Source organism: Thalassophryne amazonica, chromosome 7, assembly GCF_902500255.1.
Source record: "Thalassophryne amazonica chromosome 7, fThaAma1.1, whole genome shotgun sequence".
Lineage (NCBI taxonomy): Eukaryota > Metazoa > Chordata > Actinopteri > Batrachoidiformes > Batrachoididae > Thalassophryne > Thalassophryne amazonica.
In genome coordinates this window covers 101,342,545-101,358,864 of record NC_047109.1, presented here as the reverse complement: position 1 = coordinate 101,358,864, position 16,320 = coordinate 101,342,545, and positions in this window count along the sequence as shown.

The following is a 16,320-nucleotide window of genomic DNA, read 5'->3' as shown; positions in this document are numbered from 1 at the left end:
CGTTCAGAAATAATTTAAGAAGTACAAGATTCTAGGGGCGAATTTGTCACATGCTTCAGTTACCATAGAGATTATGTAAAGTTGTGTCAATACCATTTGTTCTGTTGTTCAAATGTCACAGCCTTATTAAATTTCTTTGTGCGTTCTCTTTTTTCATACCCTGTAATGCAACCAGTTGAAGCTTGCATTTGACCAGTCATACGTAGATTAGACAGCCTTGCACGTTAGACCCAATATTTCCAAGAAGGTTGGAAAGCACTGTCACAGACCTGTTGTTTTGTGATTCATTTGGGTTATGGTCAGTGATGCCGGTAACTCTAATCTGACTGCTTTTTTCAGTAACGAGCAGTCTAATGCAATAATTTTTCCAAATCAGTAATCAGATTAAAGTTACTTCTCCAATTCACTGTGTGTTACTATTATTTTTATATTGTTATATAGTATAAAGCAGGGCTGCCCAATAAGTCAATCGCAGAGATACTGTGGGTCGATCGCAGCATGAAAAGTGGTCCATAGGCAGTGGTGGCCACAGTTCTGCTAATCCGCTAACCATCGAAGATAATGTTTTTCATTAGCGGATTAGCTTTTCAGATAACTTTGAAAACCATCATCGGACCAATTATCTTCCAATAAATTTTGGTCTGATAATTTTAAATCACTAACATTTTTGCAGGTGAAGTAAATAAAGCTTTAACAGATAAAAACCTTTGTTAAACTTGATAGCAAAGATTTTAGCGCTTACCTGTTTTATAGCACATAAGCAGCTCTGTTCTCAAAAACACAGAATTGCTGGTTTAGACAGAAACCGCTCTATCCTCTGCAGTGAGCGGCAAACTGGTCACAAGATCATTGCTCCCAACACCATACTAATTCACGGGCAATATCACCCAAGTCATCCAGAGGAATGCAGTTTTAACTTCTGGTTAAAATTTTAACCAAACTAATTTCAGACATGTTATTTAAATTAACGTCACATCTGAAGTTTTATAACGTGAAAATATCAGCTATATGTTTTAGTTTTAAAGCACTGCAGTCATTTTGAAGGATTTAGTGTGGACATGCTCTGCTGCCCAGTGCATTATGGGTACAGTCACGACAGGAGAAATGCATTTGAGACACTCTGATCAGGCTCCACATGGACAACAGCATTAAACTCTTTGTATAATGTGCCTGACACTCTTATGAATATATTCTCTGGGTTTAAAGATGTTGTTACTTGTTATTGTGTTTGTTTTAAATGTCAGAAGAAGCTCAGGTTGCTTTTCCAATATTTTCCTGTTTGCTCTATGGGCTCTACTGCCATCTACTGGCCAGTAGTGTTCATGGCAGTATTCGCCCTAATTTGAGATATCCCATAAATTATAGTTCTTTGGGTGCCTGAGAGTTGTTGTAGCCTCTTACTGCAGCTAAAGAAACAAAAGTATACATTTTGGTTGTATAATGTTCATTTACAATTGTCTTGGATTTTGTTGTTAGCGCCAGTAGATGCAGTGTTCTATGCATTTTGACCCCAAATACATCAGACTGTTTTCAAACCACAACTTGACTTAGTTGGCTTTTGCAAATGGGTTGTTTTTTTGTTTTTTTTTACATATAAATAAAATGGCATATTTTACAAAAGCACATTTAAATACCAACACACACGTCACATTAACGTGTTGGTTTTTACATAGAATGAATGAGTCAACCAATCAGTGTTAGTGGAGGCTCATTTACCCATAATCCCTTTCGCAACTTCAGAATTAGTGCATTATTTAAAATTAAAAGATATGTGTTATGTTTTAACTTTGTACAAATGACATAATTTACATTAATGGAGTTATTTTATCTGTATTAATTTAATTTACCACAAACCACAAGTCAGCACTTTTATTTTCCAAGACCTCCACCTCACAGCAGCACTACTATTGAGTAGAGAGTTGAGCTTTTGCTGCTTTATAAAAGATAACTTTTCAGTTAGCTGATTATGTGTTGTGCTGTGCCCACCACTGTCTGTAGGCAGGGGGGTGTCGGGGGTTCACCCACTTTGCATTTGATGCTGCGAGCTGTTCATCTGCTGGTTTGTGCAGCAGCTCCAAGTTGAAAAAAAAGTTGTCTTCTCTTAAAGCGTGGTGACAGCAGCACACCTGCCCTGAGCTTTACTAAGACATTTTTACACTTTTTTCTTTTAAACTCTGTGCTACTCTGTGAGTGTCCTCACTAAAAAACAGCCGAGGACCTGCAATGAGTTAACAACAAATATTAATACTTTTTTCCACCCAAATGCACCTAAAGTCTCTTTCTGAGGATGACATAATATAAAAAAATAATAATAATAAAAAAAAAGATAAACATTCTTACCTGTCAATCTGGTCATGCTTTTTGCATAAATACACTATCCATTCTTCCTGCTCAGACTGCAAACCAGGGGTGACTCCAGATGGAAAGGAGGTGTGGGGGGGAGCACAACACCTCCAGATTAAAGGTCTACTTTTGAAGACATTTTTTTCATACTACTACTACTACTACTACTTATAATAATAATAATAATTTCAACAACTATAAAATGTTAGAAACAGTTTAATGGTTACATTTATAAATGTTGTAGGTTAGAAATGGTAAAGCCACCGTCACACTTAGCAAGAATTATGGCAATATTTGTCCGATACAGCAAATATTGCCATAATCTGATGCAGTCGGGAGGAAATGAGGCGTGGTCTGCACGGTCATCTGAAGCAATATGTTTTAATTTATTCCCACGCGAGGACAGCATGCCAATGTCCGCACTTCACACTGTAGTTATGCGTCTTCATATCCTACAAGCAAGTACAGGTGTTCCCGTGTTCCCGAGCTGTGAGTTGCAAGTACAGATATCTGACCAGCTGCATGTCACAGCAGGACACGCCCACCTCTGTCAGCGGATTATTATGTGTTTGTCCTGCCTGATGTCTGATGTCTGTGTTGTAATGTAACACCATGTGTGCACGGTCACGTCAAGCTGTCAGTCAGTCTGGGGTCAGCTGACATGTGCTGCATGTCCATAGCAAAGCAATCACACAGGGATGAGTTCATGCCTTCACCCTTATGTGTTTGATTTAATTTCCACTCTTTTTGTCTGTCATGTAAATCGCAATTTACGTGGTGGAAATGAAATCAGCCAGCCAGGTGGCTTCACACTGTGCCAGTTATCTATCTTCATGGTGAAGTGGTATAGAGGAGGATTTTCTTAAAAAGAAGACCTGAAAGTTTAGCTACAAATTGCCAGAAGGTACATCTGAGATGCAAGCCTGGATTTGATCTGTTTTGGTGAAAGAAAATCCTTCTCTGCTCTACTCCACCATGAAGCTAAGAATAGTGATGCAAAATGCAAAGCTGTGCACAATTTCTCCAATCACAGCCACATAAGCCCACAACTTATCCTGGGTTGTGTGGGTGTCTTGGTGGCTTTCCTCACTCTTCTCCTTCTTGCACAGTCACTCAGTTTTTGAGAACTGTCTACTCCATGCAGATTTACCATAAAGTGCCATACTGTTTGTATTTCTTTGTAATTAATGTAAATAAAGTCCAAGACGTATTCAGTGGCAGCTTTACCATGAAAGAGCCTCATCCAAAACTAAGATAAGAAAAGCCTTTATTCATCCCTCAATAGGGAAATTTCAGACAAAACCCACAAAAGATTTCAAGCTGTCAGTGATGTTAAAGGGGGAAACACATGGTATTAAGAAAAGGAGTAGGTAAACTTTTGATTTGAGTCATTTGGGTAGTTTGTGTTGTCATTATTATTTCAAAAGAGTAAACACAGTTGTTTGACAATAAATGGCTTCACCCAACCACTAACCATGAGTGAAAAAAAAGTTTTTTGTTATCATTCATATTCTCTGAAAAATGACCAAACAAAAAAAAACTAAACTTCTGCCAGGGTATGTAAACATTTGAGCACAACTGTAAGCTCTAACAAGATAATGCTTGTTAATTTAAAGCACTTTATTGATGTAGTTAGTCCTTTTCTTAGTATTTGACAAAATATTAAATAAAAGAGGGTCATCTGGCGTATCCACATGCAGTGAAGTATTCAGGCCCTTGGTATTTCATGCATTCTAATTTATTTATGGCATTTCAAATCCAAAAAATAAATCAGGCTGTATAAACATTTCTAAAATTATCTTCCTTAGACTCAAACTGAAAGTAAATCTCTACAACGTGATATAAATTAATTAAAAATATAAAAGCCGAGATGATGGGTTGCATAAGTAATCAGCCCCTTTGGTATAATACCTGTAAATAATCAGTTTAATTGCCAGTTTTCTTCAGACAAGTCAGGGGATGGATACATGAACATTTCAGAGTCGGTGAATATGTCTTGAACTTTATTTACATCAGTTATGAAGAAAAACAAACAGTATGACACTCTATGGTAAATCGGTGTGGCGTAGACAGTTCTCAAAAACTGAGTGACTGTGCAAGAAGGAGAAGAGTGAGGAAAGCCACCAAGACGCACAGACAACCCAGAAGAAGTTACAGGCTTCTCTGGCTGTGATTGGAGAAATTGTGAATAGTGCATGTTTTGCATTTTGTATCCCCATTTATACAGCTTCATGATGAAGTGGTACAGAGGAGGGTTTTATTAAAAAGAAGGCCTGAAGGTTGAGCTACAATTTGCCAGAAGGTACATCTGAGATGCAAGCCTAGATTTAATGTTTTGGGGAATGAAAATCCTCCTCTATACCACTTCATCATCATCATTGTCTACCCGGCTGTAAAAGGGTATTTGCCTTGGCAGGGAGAATTAACCTGCCTTGGACTGGTGTCCCCTGTAGGTGGAATTGTAAAGTGTAATCTGATACACACTGTATTATCTGAAGAAAAACGTCACCTTGATGGACCTCCTTCTTCTAGAACCAGATGTAACCAAAGTGTTATAGATTTGGTGGTATAGGAGTTGAACTACCAATTAACAAACAGGGGTTCAATTCCAGATGTGTCCACTTGATCCACATTGTCCCAATCCACACAGCTGTAAATGGGTGATGGCTTTGCCTGTGGTGTGTGGGAAAGTAATAGCTGCTTATCAGCTTCAAGCCACAGACATCAGAGTTAAGCACCTGTGCACTAGGCCAAAGTTGATACAGAAATAATATAGTCTCTTACTGTGTGTCATCCAAAATGTCAAGTAGATAAAAGATAAAAGCAAAACAGTGTTAACTGAATGGAAGAAACTTTCAAGTCTTATAAAAATGGAAATAAATGACACATTTGTAACATCACCTGAGTGGCCAATTTCAAAGTCATGTAATTTTTGGTGAAGAGCTGTTCTTGCGTTTGCCTCATGTAAGATCTGCAGTATGGGTGGTTCAGTGGTTACCATGGTGCCCTAAAAGCAAAAAGGAATTCCTTTTGATCCTCATGAGTTATGACTAGGACCTTTCTTGCGTGGTGTTGAAAATGTTTGCGTAGGAAATAGGTGAACAGGACTGGAAAGGAACTTCCCCACTGCCTGCCTTCATGCTGGCACATACACTCAACAAAAATATAAACGCAACACTTTTGGTTTTGCTCCCATTTTGTATGAGATGAACTCAAAGATCTAAAACTTTATCCACATACACAATATCACCATTTCCCTCAAATATTGTTCACAAACCAGTCGAAATCTGTGATAATGAGCACTTCTCCTTTGCTGAGATAATCCATCCCACCTCACAGGTGTGCCATACCAAGATGCTGATTAGACACCATGATTAGTGCACAGGTGTGCCTTAGACTGTCCACAATAAAAGGCCACTCTGAAAGGTGCAGTTTTGTTTCATGGGGGGGGATACCAGTCAGTATCTGGTGTGACCACCATTTGCCTCATGCAGTGCAACACATCTCCATCATCCGTGAAGAGAACACCTCTCCAACGTGCCAAACACCAGCGAATGTGAGCATTTGCCCACTCAAGTCGGTTACGACGACGAACTGGAGTCAGGTCTAGACCCCGATGAGGACGACGAGCATGCAGATGAGCTTCCCTGAGACGGTTTCTGACAGTTTGTGCAGAAATTCTTTGGTTATACAAACCGATTGTTTCAGCAGCTGTCCGAGTGGCTGGTCTCAGACGATCTTGGAGGTGAACATGCTGGATGTGGAGGTCCTGGGCTGGTGTGGTTACACGTGGTCTGCGGTTGTGAGGTTGGTTGGATGTACTGCCAAATTCTCTGAAACGCCTTTGGAGATGGCTTATGGTAGAGAAATGAACATTCAATACACGAGCAACAGCTCTGGTTGACATTCCTGCTGTCAGCATGCCAATTGCACGCTCCCTCAAATCTTGCGACATCTGTGGCATTGTGCTGTGTGATAAAACTGCACCTTTCAGAGTGGCCTTTTATTGTGGGCAGTCTAAGGCACACCTGTGCACTAATCATGGTGTCTAATCAGCATCTTGGTATGGCACACCTGTGAGGTGGGATGGATTATCTCAGCAAAGGAGAAGTGCTCACTATCACAGATTTAGACTGGTTTGTGAACAATATTTGAGGGAAATGGTGATATTGTGTATGTGGAAAAAGTTTTAGATCTTTGAGTTCATCTCATACAAAATGGGAGCAAAACCAAAAGTGTTGCGTTCATATTTTTGTTGAGTATATTACTGAGAATCTCTCCGAGTTGAGCTGTGGCTGTAAACTAGGGTTGGATGACTAGTGATAATGGTTAACTACTACTAGCTCCCCTCGCCCCTCCCTGAGCCTGGTTCTGCTGGAGGTTTCTTCCTGTTAAAAGGGAGTTTTTCCTTCCCACTGTAGCCAAGTGCTTGCTCACAGGGGGTCGTTTTGACCGTTGTGGTTTTACATAATTATTGTATGGCCTTGCCTTACAATATAAAGCACCTTGGGGCAACTGTTTGTTGTGATTTGGCGCTATATAAAAAAAAAAAATTGATTGATTGATTGACTAGCTATACGGAATTACCTTACTAGTCAGGTAATACAAATAGCACAATTTTCCTGCAATTTAACAGTAAATCAAAACAAATAGTTGTTGTAACTGATTTAATAACCGCTAATGTATATTTTGTGGCTTCAATGTTCATTTTAAAAGGTAATATGTGAGTTGTAACATGCAGCCAGTAGTTAACTAGCTGCAAGTTCTCAAGCCCAGATGTTAACTACTGTGCAATCTGTAATTAAAATTGGTAGAACAATGGCAAAATTCTAAGACAGGATTGGTTTGTGTTTTTATTATGAACCAGTAACTGCTGTCACCGCAGAGGACTTCTCTGTAACATCACCATGACCTTATTACCTGTACCTTATTACCTGTACCTTGTCCTGACCTAGTACCTGATGTACAGGACGATTCAACAAGACTGAAGCAAGAACCACCATGATTTAGCATAACACCATCAAGACTGTATCAAGATGCTATCACTGCATAATCCTATAGATTCTTGCTGCTTTAATGATAATGGAGTAACCCCAACTAGCCACAAATATTTAAGAATGCCCAGGGTTTCAAGATAAAGGAAGACTACAGGAAGACAACAAGAACATTTGCAAAAGTTCCACAACAGACCACAAAACTGATGTGGTTGCATCTTGTGCTATCAGGCAGATTCTGGGGATAGTCTTTGATGGTGGCATGGTGAGTCTTAAACATTCTTGACAAAGTAGAAGAAGAACTAGAAGCAGAAGAAGGGTCTTTATTGTCATTGAACATACAATGAAATTTGCTCTCTGCATTTAGCCCATGTTAAGTGCCCCGTCACACATAATACGAATGTGTTCGAATAGTGTGTGAAGTGCGGATGAAACAGGAATCATATGCAAAAAGTGTAAAATCGTAGCCGCCTCGTACACCTGTTGCTACAACTATTTACGCACACCAACGGCTGAAAGACAGAGTGTGGCTGTGAGAGCCCTCTCATGGCAGGTGTCGGGCAAATTCCAGCTGACACACACAAACATCTAACACCACTCGCATGGCACGTAGAAAATGTGTGGTCATTCACACTATTAGCACGACAGCAGTCAGCAGACAGACAAATTTAACATCCATCTTGAATGTGATTAAGTGCCGCCATGAGTGTTGCTTTGCAAACAGACACAGTAACACATTGGTGTGTGCGCTGAACTAACAGGGGGTGTGTCCGCCAACAGGAGCAGCTGTGGAGATCTCTGGTTCTGGACGTCCCAGCTGGAGAACATGTACTGTGTTTGGACGGACATAAACTAACAACTGTCCACTGTGACGCACATGTGTCTGCTTGCTGTTCTCACATGGACATACATAAAACAAATATCACTGTTGCAATGGGCTGCAGTGAGCTTGCCTACAGCACCCACATTGACAGGCTGCCCCAGGTGAAACGGACCATCAGATCACAACACACAGCGGGGCGATGTGAATGTCACATCACCCATGTGAGCTCTGTTCCACATGATGCAGTGTTTGTCCTGTGGTGCTCTGTCCACAAGACATGCATGTCGGGCAGGACATGCATGAGGGGCCAGCTGGACACACTGCCAGCAGATATGGACATGATAAGAGCACCCTGCTTTATCCATGTCATTTCATGACTGTACATCTGTGACCATGGGTCAGCTACAGAGAAACAGATGGATCATACTTGTATTGCCCCCTAGATAAGAGGGATTCAATAAAATGTGGTGTTTTTATATGGTGTGTGGCTGTATTTTTTTTTTAAATACGTCCATGTCCTTCTTGATATCAGGCATTTTCCTACACCTTTTACAGGACAGCGATGGTAGCTTAGTGTTGACGTTTCTGGCTGACAATCAGAGCTTTTGTAAGTTACAGGTTCGAACCCCATGGGTGGCATTTTTTTTTTCACAGCAGTTGCGTGATGTGGTTACACATCATGCAGCTGCTCGCACTGTTTCCACGTGCACGAAACTGTTGCAGCAGCATCGTTCATGCCTGCCGACGGGCAAGCTTGAACGGATACTGGCTCATACTGTAATTGCAGCATTTTGCAGTTTGATTGCATATGAACATCAGAATCATGAATCATCTTCTACAACTTCCTTTGGCACATAAGTGTACACTGTATTTGACTGTTAAGTATACTGCTGATGAGGACACAAGAAAACTTGCAGAATGAATGAAAAAGCACAGCACATGGTGCAGTAGTTGTAAGGACTGACTAAACACAGTGAGAACATGGTAAGTGTGTGGTGCGATCTAATCTAGTCGCAGTGAAAACATAGTAAGGATGCAGTATCAGAATTTAGTAGGAATGTGGTAAATGCAGTGAGAACACTGCAGGGATGTATGCAGTTATGTTGTAGTATCAGTTTGAAAGCTGCAGATTTTTTTTTTTTTCATTTTGACCGCATCCCTGTCAAACTGGTCATGGCATTGTTGTAAAGCACTCTTGTGAGTTGACAGTACATGATCAGGCTTGACAACTACAATTTTGACAAAGTGTACTTGTATGTGAGAACCAAGCTTAAAACAAAACACTGACCTGGTTAAGCTTTTTTGCTGACACAAGCTCAGAAATGTTCGTTAGGTCTGTTTTGGAGCTGATTGAGACAGAAACGTGATGGTCTGACCCCATCATGTTGGCCTTGAAGCAGCATTATATCAGACGGAAAAAAGCATCCCTCCCTCAGATACACGTCGTTCCTGTGGGAGGCTTATTGTGAAAGAGCAACACTTGACAGATTTTATAATTAACACAGTGTCTACCCAGATTCGAGTGGCTACATTGAAAAGATTTTACATCATTTAAGTGGATTTTTCATCTTTAAAGAACTCATGCTTGTAAAGGAATTGAGACAAATTATATTAAAAGTATCAAACTTATTCAAGGAAAAAATGAATAAATATGAAATGTGAGTTTGGATGATCTGCAGTCGACTAAGTCATTCTTGTTGAATTTGTTTCGTTTATATTTGTTTTTATTTGTCAATGATCGTGATCATACTTTCAATCATACTTCTCTCTTCTTTATATTGCTACTTTTAATTGAATCTCATGATTTGCTTTCTCTGAGGTTGTTCACCCCCCCATCCATCCTTCACCTCCCTTATGAGGTTATTTAGGCTTGTTTACAACTTCTCCCTCCCTCTCGTATCCTTCCATCATTCATTCATCTGTCATCATCACTGATCATTCATCACTGGTACAGTCTTTATCGTTATCATCCATCTTTAGCCGGTGTTGTTTGTGTCTGCGAGATTCTCTGGCATGCTGTTTACCAACTGTCCTTGCTTTTTTTTTAGACAGCTCTCTTTCATTGCCTTTGCCAGTTTTATTTATTATAATATCTTCCATGCAATTCAATCCATCAATCATTTCAGATCTTACATTTGAGCCCTGCTTTCTATTTTTTTAAAAAAGGAAAAAAGTTGTTCCTTTCCCACACAGTTATAACTGCATTAAACAATTTATCCAGCAATAGCAAAAACTGAGCAATTCCATGTCACATTATACCATGGAGGATTTCTGCATTAGTCTTTTACCGCATATTGTAGATTTCTGAAATTCTGTGAGAATTCTGTGTGGCCATTTTCCAAGATGGCTAACAAAATGACCTACCAAAAATTACTTTTTGCACTGAAATGTGGCTATCGCAAGAGATTTATTTTACAGCATCGGTGAAATTCAAGATGCTGCCTAATTTCATGATTTCTGCCAAATCCACCCCAATTTTTCTAAAAAAAAATGTAGTTCCTTATTGATTTGGAACAAACAGTTTGGCACAAACAAAATAAAACATAATACCATAAATAGCAAGTAACATATCATGTAACTAAATGGACTTTGATGTCAATATCATTGTAATGTAATTTATTTAACCAGGTTAGTCCCATTGAGATTGAGACCTCTGATAAAGGGAGACCTGGACAATTATAAAGTTTCCAGTTCACCTAACCTGCATGTCTTTTAAATGTGGGAGGAACCCAGAGCACCTGAAGGAAACCCACACAAACAGGGAGAAAACATGCAAACTCCACACAGAAAGGCCACAAGTGGGAGTCAAACCCATGACCTTCTTGTTGTGAGGCAATAGTGCTAACCATTAAGTCACCGTGCTGTCATTTGATTAATTAGGAGAATTTCTATGCAAAAAATTTATTTTTGATAGGTCATTGTGGCAGCCATCTTGGAAAATGGCCACCATCTTGAATTTTCAAGTGGCTAATTGACCAGATATGCTAAGTAATATGAGAATCACTCTGCCAAATTTGATGCTTTTACCACCAAATACATGATTTTTTCCCCCTCATTATCTGCTCCACTGTATGAAAATTTCATATACAAAACCCAGTATCTGTATTTTTTATGTAGAAAAAATATTTTTTTCACAGGGATTTAAATGGAAAAACTTTATAAAATGCACCATAAATAAAATGAAAATGGTATGTTAAAAATATTAAATGTCACACTGATAGTTATCTAAGCATCCAAGTGCATGTTTGCCTCAGCTAAAAATTTGTCATTTTGGAGATTCTGGGTTTTGCATCTGAACCCTTCATACACTGTTGGAAATTGTTGGTCCATATTTTAAAATAAATAAAGCCAAAGTGGAATTCATCTATCTGGAATGACACAGACGTTTACATGTAGGGCAGGTAAAAACAGGCTTTAGAATCCTGTCAATCATTCATTTCCAATTTGATTTTTTTTTTTCCATTCTCTATTCACGCAGCAATTCCCTTTCAAATGGAACTCTTATCCGTTCGCCTGACCAACTGTTCCCGTGCTTCCTTTTCAAAGCATAAAATCACAGACCTTGAACAAAAAATGGAATATGGGTAAGAGCGAGAGAACACACAGCTAAGGGTAATAACCTGATTTCTTCTTTGGTTGGTTTTGATTTAGGGAAGGAAGACTGTCAGAAAAACAGTAGGTGCTCTTGTGTCTTGATTCCACACCACATTTTTGAAGAAGAAAGCGAAGAGAAGCAGGAGAAACGGAAAGACAACCTAAACAAAGACAGACGGTGAATCATGCCCCTCGCCAGTAAAATGAACTGACACAAAGAGATGGAAACGCTATTAAGAAAAAGGAGGGTGCAACAGAGGGAGAAATTAGAAGGCGGTGGGGTGGAGGGGGGAGCAAGCACGAGTGGGAATGAATTTTTAATAGAGTTGAGATCAGCTGTACCAGCACCTCAAACACTTTGCATCCATATTTTAAATCTTCTTCTTTTTTTTTTGTTGGAGTAAAATATGTAACCATACCACTACCCCCCCCCCCCCCCACACACACACACACACACACACACACAAGTAATTCCTAATCAGTCAGCAAGCATGACAATGTAAAGAGTATGAGACGATTGACAGCAAGACATGGAGGGACAGAGAGGCTTATGGGTAAATGGAGAACAGCTCACGCCCGGTTGATTACCCCAGGTGTCTGTTTTCACACATGGGGATCGTCTGAATTTTAAACTCCTGCAAAAAAAACAAAAAAAAAACCAAAACACCCTTCTGTCTGTCGCCCCACAACATCCTGACAACAACACGAGCACAATTAATTTTAAGAGGGTAGAATGTGCCAATTTACCCCGTTTCCTGTTCACAGCTTCTTTTTTTCTCCCCTCCAATGTGTTTTTTAGCATAATATATGAGCCATGCAGTTTTCCTTTGCCAAAAAGCTTTTCCAGGAGGAGGATGTCCCAATTTGAAGATTTTGATGCGTATCCCAATTTGGCACTTAAAACATTACAATTTAAGCAGCGTGAGTCAAATGTACATTTGGCTGTGTTAAAAAAAAAAAAAAAGACTAGAAGCTTCGTTCCACCACTTTGTTTTACGGCATGTTTGCAGTCGAACACAAAAAGCTCCACAAAGAGCTTCAGGAAAAGGCAGTCTGCATTGAAATTGATAGAAAGTCCAATATTCTGATTTATTTTTTTCAATAAATCACTTCACTCTATTATGCATTGAAGTGGATACTTTTCTGTTTGTCACAGCTACAACTCTGAACTGAGCCGTTGTGTTTTCATCTGTCAAACACTCGTAAAGTGATGTTTTTCCTCAACCTAAATATCAAAAGAAAAAAGAAAAAGAAACGGTATAGAATGCACCTGTCTGCTTGTTTCTAAGGATGATATGATTAATTTTGGTGTCAAATTATTACCAAGATGCAAGTTTCAACAGGCTCCAGTGACCACTTTGTCAGAGAAAGAATTGTTGCCATGGTAAACGCCAAAAACCACAGAAGTCACCCACTCTGGAGTCAAGTAACCTCTGAGGTTACAGAGCAGCTGTTGGTCTTCACTTACCCAGTGACCCCAAATTTCTATTTACTCCATTTCAACATTTTTCTTGAAAAGTGCCAGTTTTGACCTTTGACCCCCCAATGAAATCCCCCCTTTTTGTTGCTCAGTAACTGCTGCAGCAAGATGTGAAATGTTGCCATTAAACTGCTCACAGATCCTGTCTTTCTATTTGCTCCACTTCAGTGTTATTCTTAAATGACCTCAAATTTCTGATTTGACCTTTGACCCTGATGAAATGACCCATCTGTATTTCTGTAGGGCAGCAGCTTAGTGGTTAGCACTGTTGCATCACAGCAAGAAGGTCATGGGTTTGATTCCCACCTGTGGCCTTTCTGTGTGGAGTTTGCGTGTTCTCCCCATGTTTGCGTCGGTTCCCTCCTGGTGCTCCGGCTTCCTCCCACATCCAAAGACATGCAGGTTCAGTGGAGTGGGAGCTTTAAAATTGTCAGCCGGTGTGAATGTGTTTGTTTGTCTACACTCAAAAACTGACTCATTAGACTGGATTTCCATCTAATAAATATATTTAGTCCCAACTAAATTAAATTATCTTGTATGGATGTGCTTTTTTGAGTTGGGGCTACATCTATTTATTAGATGGAAATCCTGCACATAATTGAATTGAGTTCATCCAATGAGTCATTTTTCTGAGTGTATATGTAACCCTGCGTTCTGTCCAGTAAGATGTGTGTGTGTGTGTGTGTGTGTGTGTGTGTGTTTCTGCAGATCAAATGTTAAATATGAAGAGTTCAGATGCAAAACCCAGTAAGTACTTTTTTTTAAATGGAGGAAAATGCAGTTGAAAATGGAGATTTAAAGGAAACCGTATGCAGAAATGCACAGACTTTCATCAATAAAATGAAAACAGTTTGTTCAAATTCATTCATATTTTGCACACTGATGGTCCCCTTGACAGCCAAGTACATGTTGGCCTCAATTAAAAAATTATGGCTTTGGAGATTCTGGGTTTTGCTTCTGAACTCTTCATATTCTTATTTTACCATTCATGAGACATTAACAGCAAAGAATCACTGTTGAATTCCTATTTTTTGTTGATGTAATACAGAAGAAAAAATGGTTTTGTATTTTACAAATAAACTGACACTGCCCATTAAAATATCTGATAATTTGGTCGAACAATTCAACCTTGCCAATAACAATTTTGGAGATATCTTCAATGAGAGACCTACTTGTCACTACTTTTGGGTGTATGCATACACCACCCTAGGGTGTGGCCCTCATTAAGGACATTTTAGGAATTGCAGGGATTGGACACGGGGTGTTGCATTATTATTCATTATTATTCTGTGCTAATGAATGAATCTGATTATCCATTCAATGCTACTTTGAAAGGTTTGTGAGAGGGATTTGAATACTAAATTTGAAGAAAATGACTGGGATAAAATTGTTGGGACCATTAAACAAGTCTCTAGGGATATAAAAATAAGACTACTTCTATTTAGAATTCCTCAACAATTTCTATTTGTACCCAAGTAGGTTATATAGGCTGAGTTTGAACGCTGTTGGAGGTGTGAGGGGGAGCTTGGAACTCCAGTACATGCACTATGGTCATGTCCAAGGATTCAGAGTTTTTGGAAAAGGGTCCCTGAGAATATTACACAAGTCACAAGAGTGGATTATAATTTTTGTCCTAGTCTCTACATGTTAGTCAGTCCTAAACCTATGGCCCATATTGCAAAACCTTTAACTAACTTGATTTCGATGATTGGCAAACAGATGAATGAGAAAGATCTGAAAGGTATTTCAAGATTGTCTTACAGAACTAGGCAAAGTTGAAACTTTCAAAAGAGTATCTTATAATATGATAAGATTTTAAAAAAATATAATGAGAAATGGGGCGTGTTGCTAAGATTTTATTCCTTACAGGGTAGTTGAATTGTATGTGTGTGTGTATTCTGATTAAAAAGTAAGTCCCTTCGGCTGCTCCCTTGTTTGCACTCGGGGTCACCACAGCAAATCCAAGGTGGATCTGCATGTTGATTTGGCACAGGTTTTACGCCGGATGCCCTTCCTGACGCAACTCCACATTACATGGAGAAATGTGGCAGGGGTGGGATTTGAACCCAGAACCTTCCGAACTGAAACCAAGCGCATTAACCACTTGGCCACCACCCCTGCTGTGTGTATTCTGATTAAATTGGTCTAAATCTTGTTTGAATTGCTATGAGGCAAGGATGTGTGTGGTTTTCATGTAATACAAGGATTTGTTTATTGAAATATTTTCTGTGGGCATTGACTCTCACATGGGACAATGAATGGGTATTCTAAAAAGAAGTGGTAGTCTGTTGAATTAACTACTAAACATGTCTTGTTTACGCTTGTTTAACACATCATGGAGCAGTGTATTTTAATTTTTTTTACTTTGATATTTTGAGTCATGTATCCAAATGTTGCCTTAGTTCTAGTTTTCCAGCATAACTCTTCATTGAATGTTTGTTTTGTGTTAATAAAAATTAAAACTCAAAAAATCAAAAACTGTTTCTGACACAGCACATCGTGTATCATAGGAAACATTTGCACTTTTACTGAAATGTTCTTTATTCATATTTGGGCTACACAATGGTATTTGAATTACAATCACAGCAAATTTTTAACGGTGAGCTAAAACATCACCAGATGTTGTCATTGTAACTCTGATTTCACTGAATTGGCTGACTGTGGATGTGCAGCTGCAATATGTATGCTTCACTATTCAACATGATGGCATGATTTGAATTAATATTTTGCAGGTTGCATATTAAGAAAAGATTCATGATTAATTAACCAAATTTAGTTATGTAGCATTAATCAAGTGTTAACCTTATCTAATTGTAAAGGTGAATTTCTTCCGTAATAGGCTCATTCAATTATTCTCTGGATGTGACCGTCATGATGGCCTCACAGATCTGTCTGTTGTAAAAGGTGTCAAACATACCTTTGCGCTGAATGCGGCTTATGCTCAAAACCTACAGGGAAAATAAAAAGATGTAAATGGATTTTTGTCAAAGTGTTAAATGTAATTGGTTTCTGGGAGGATGGTATGCATGAACTGGGAAACTGTATAGGTAAAAGGAAAAAAAAGTCAAGGATGCTTTTCAACTCAT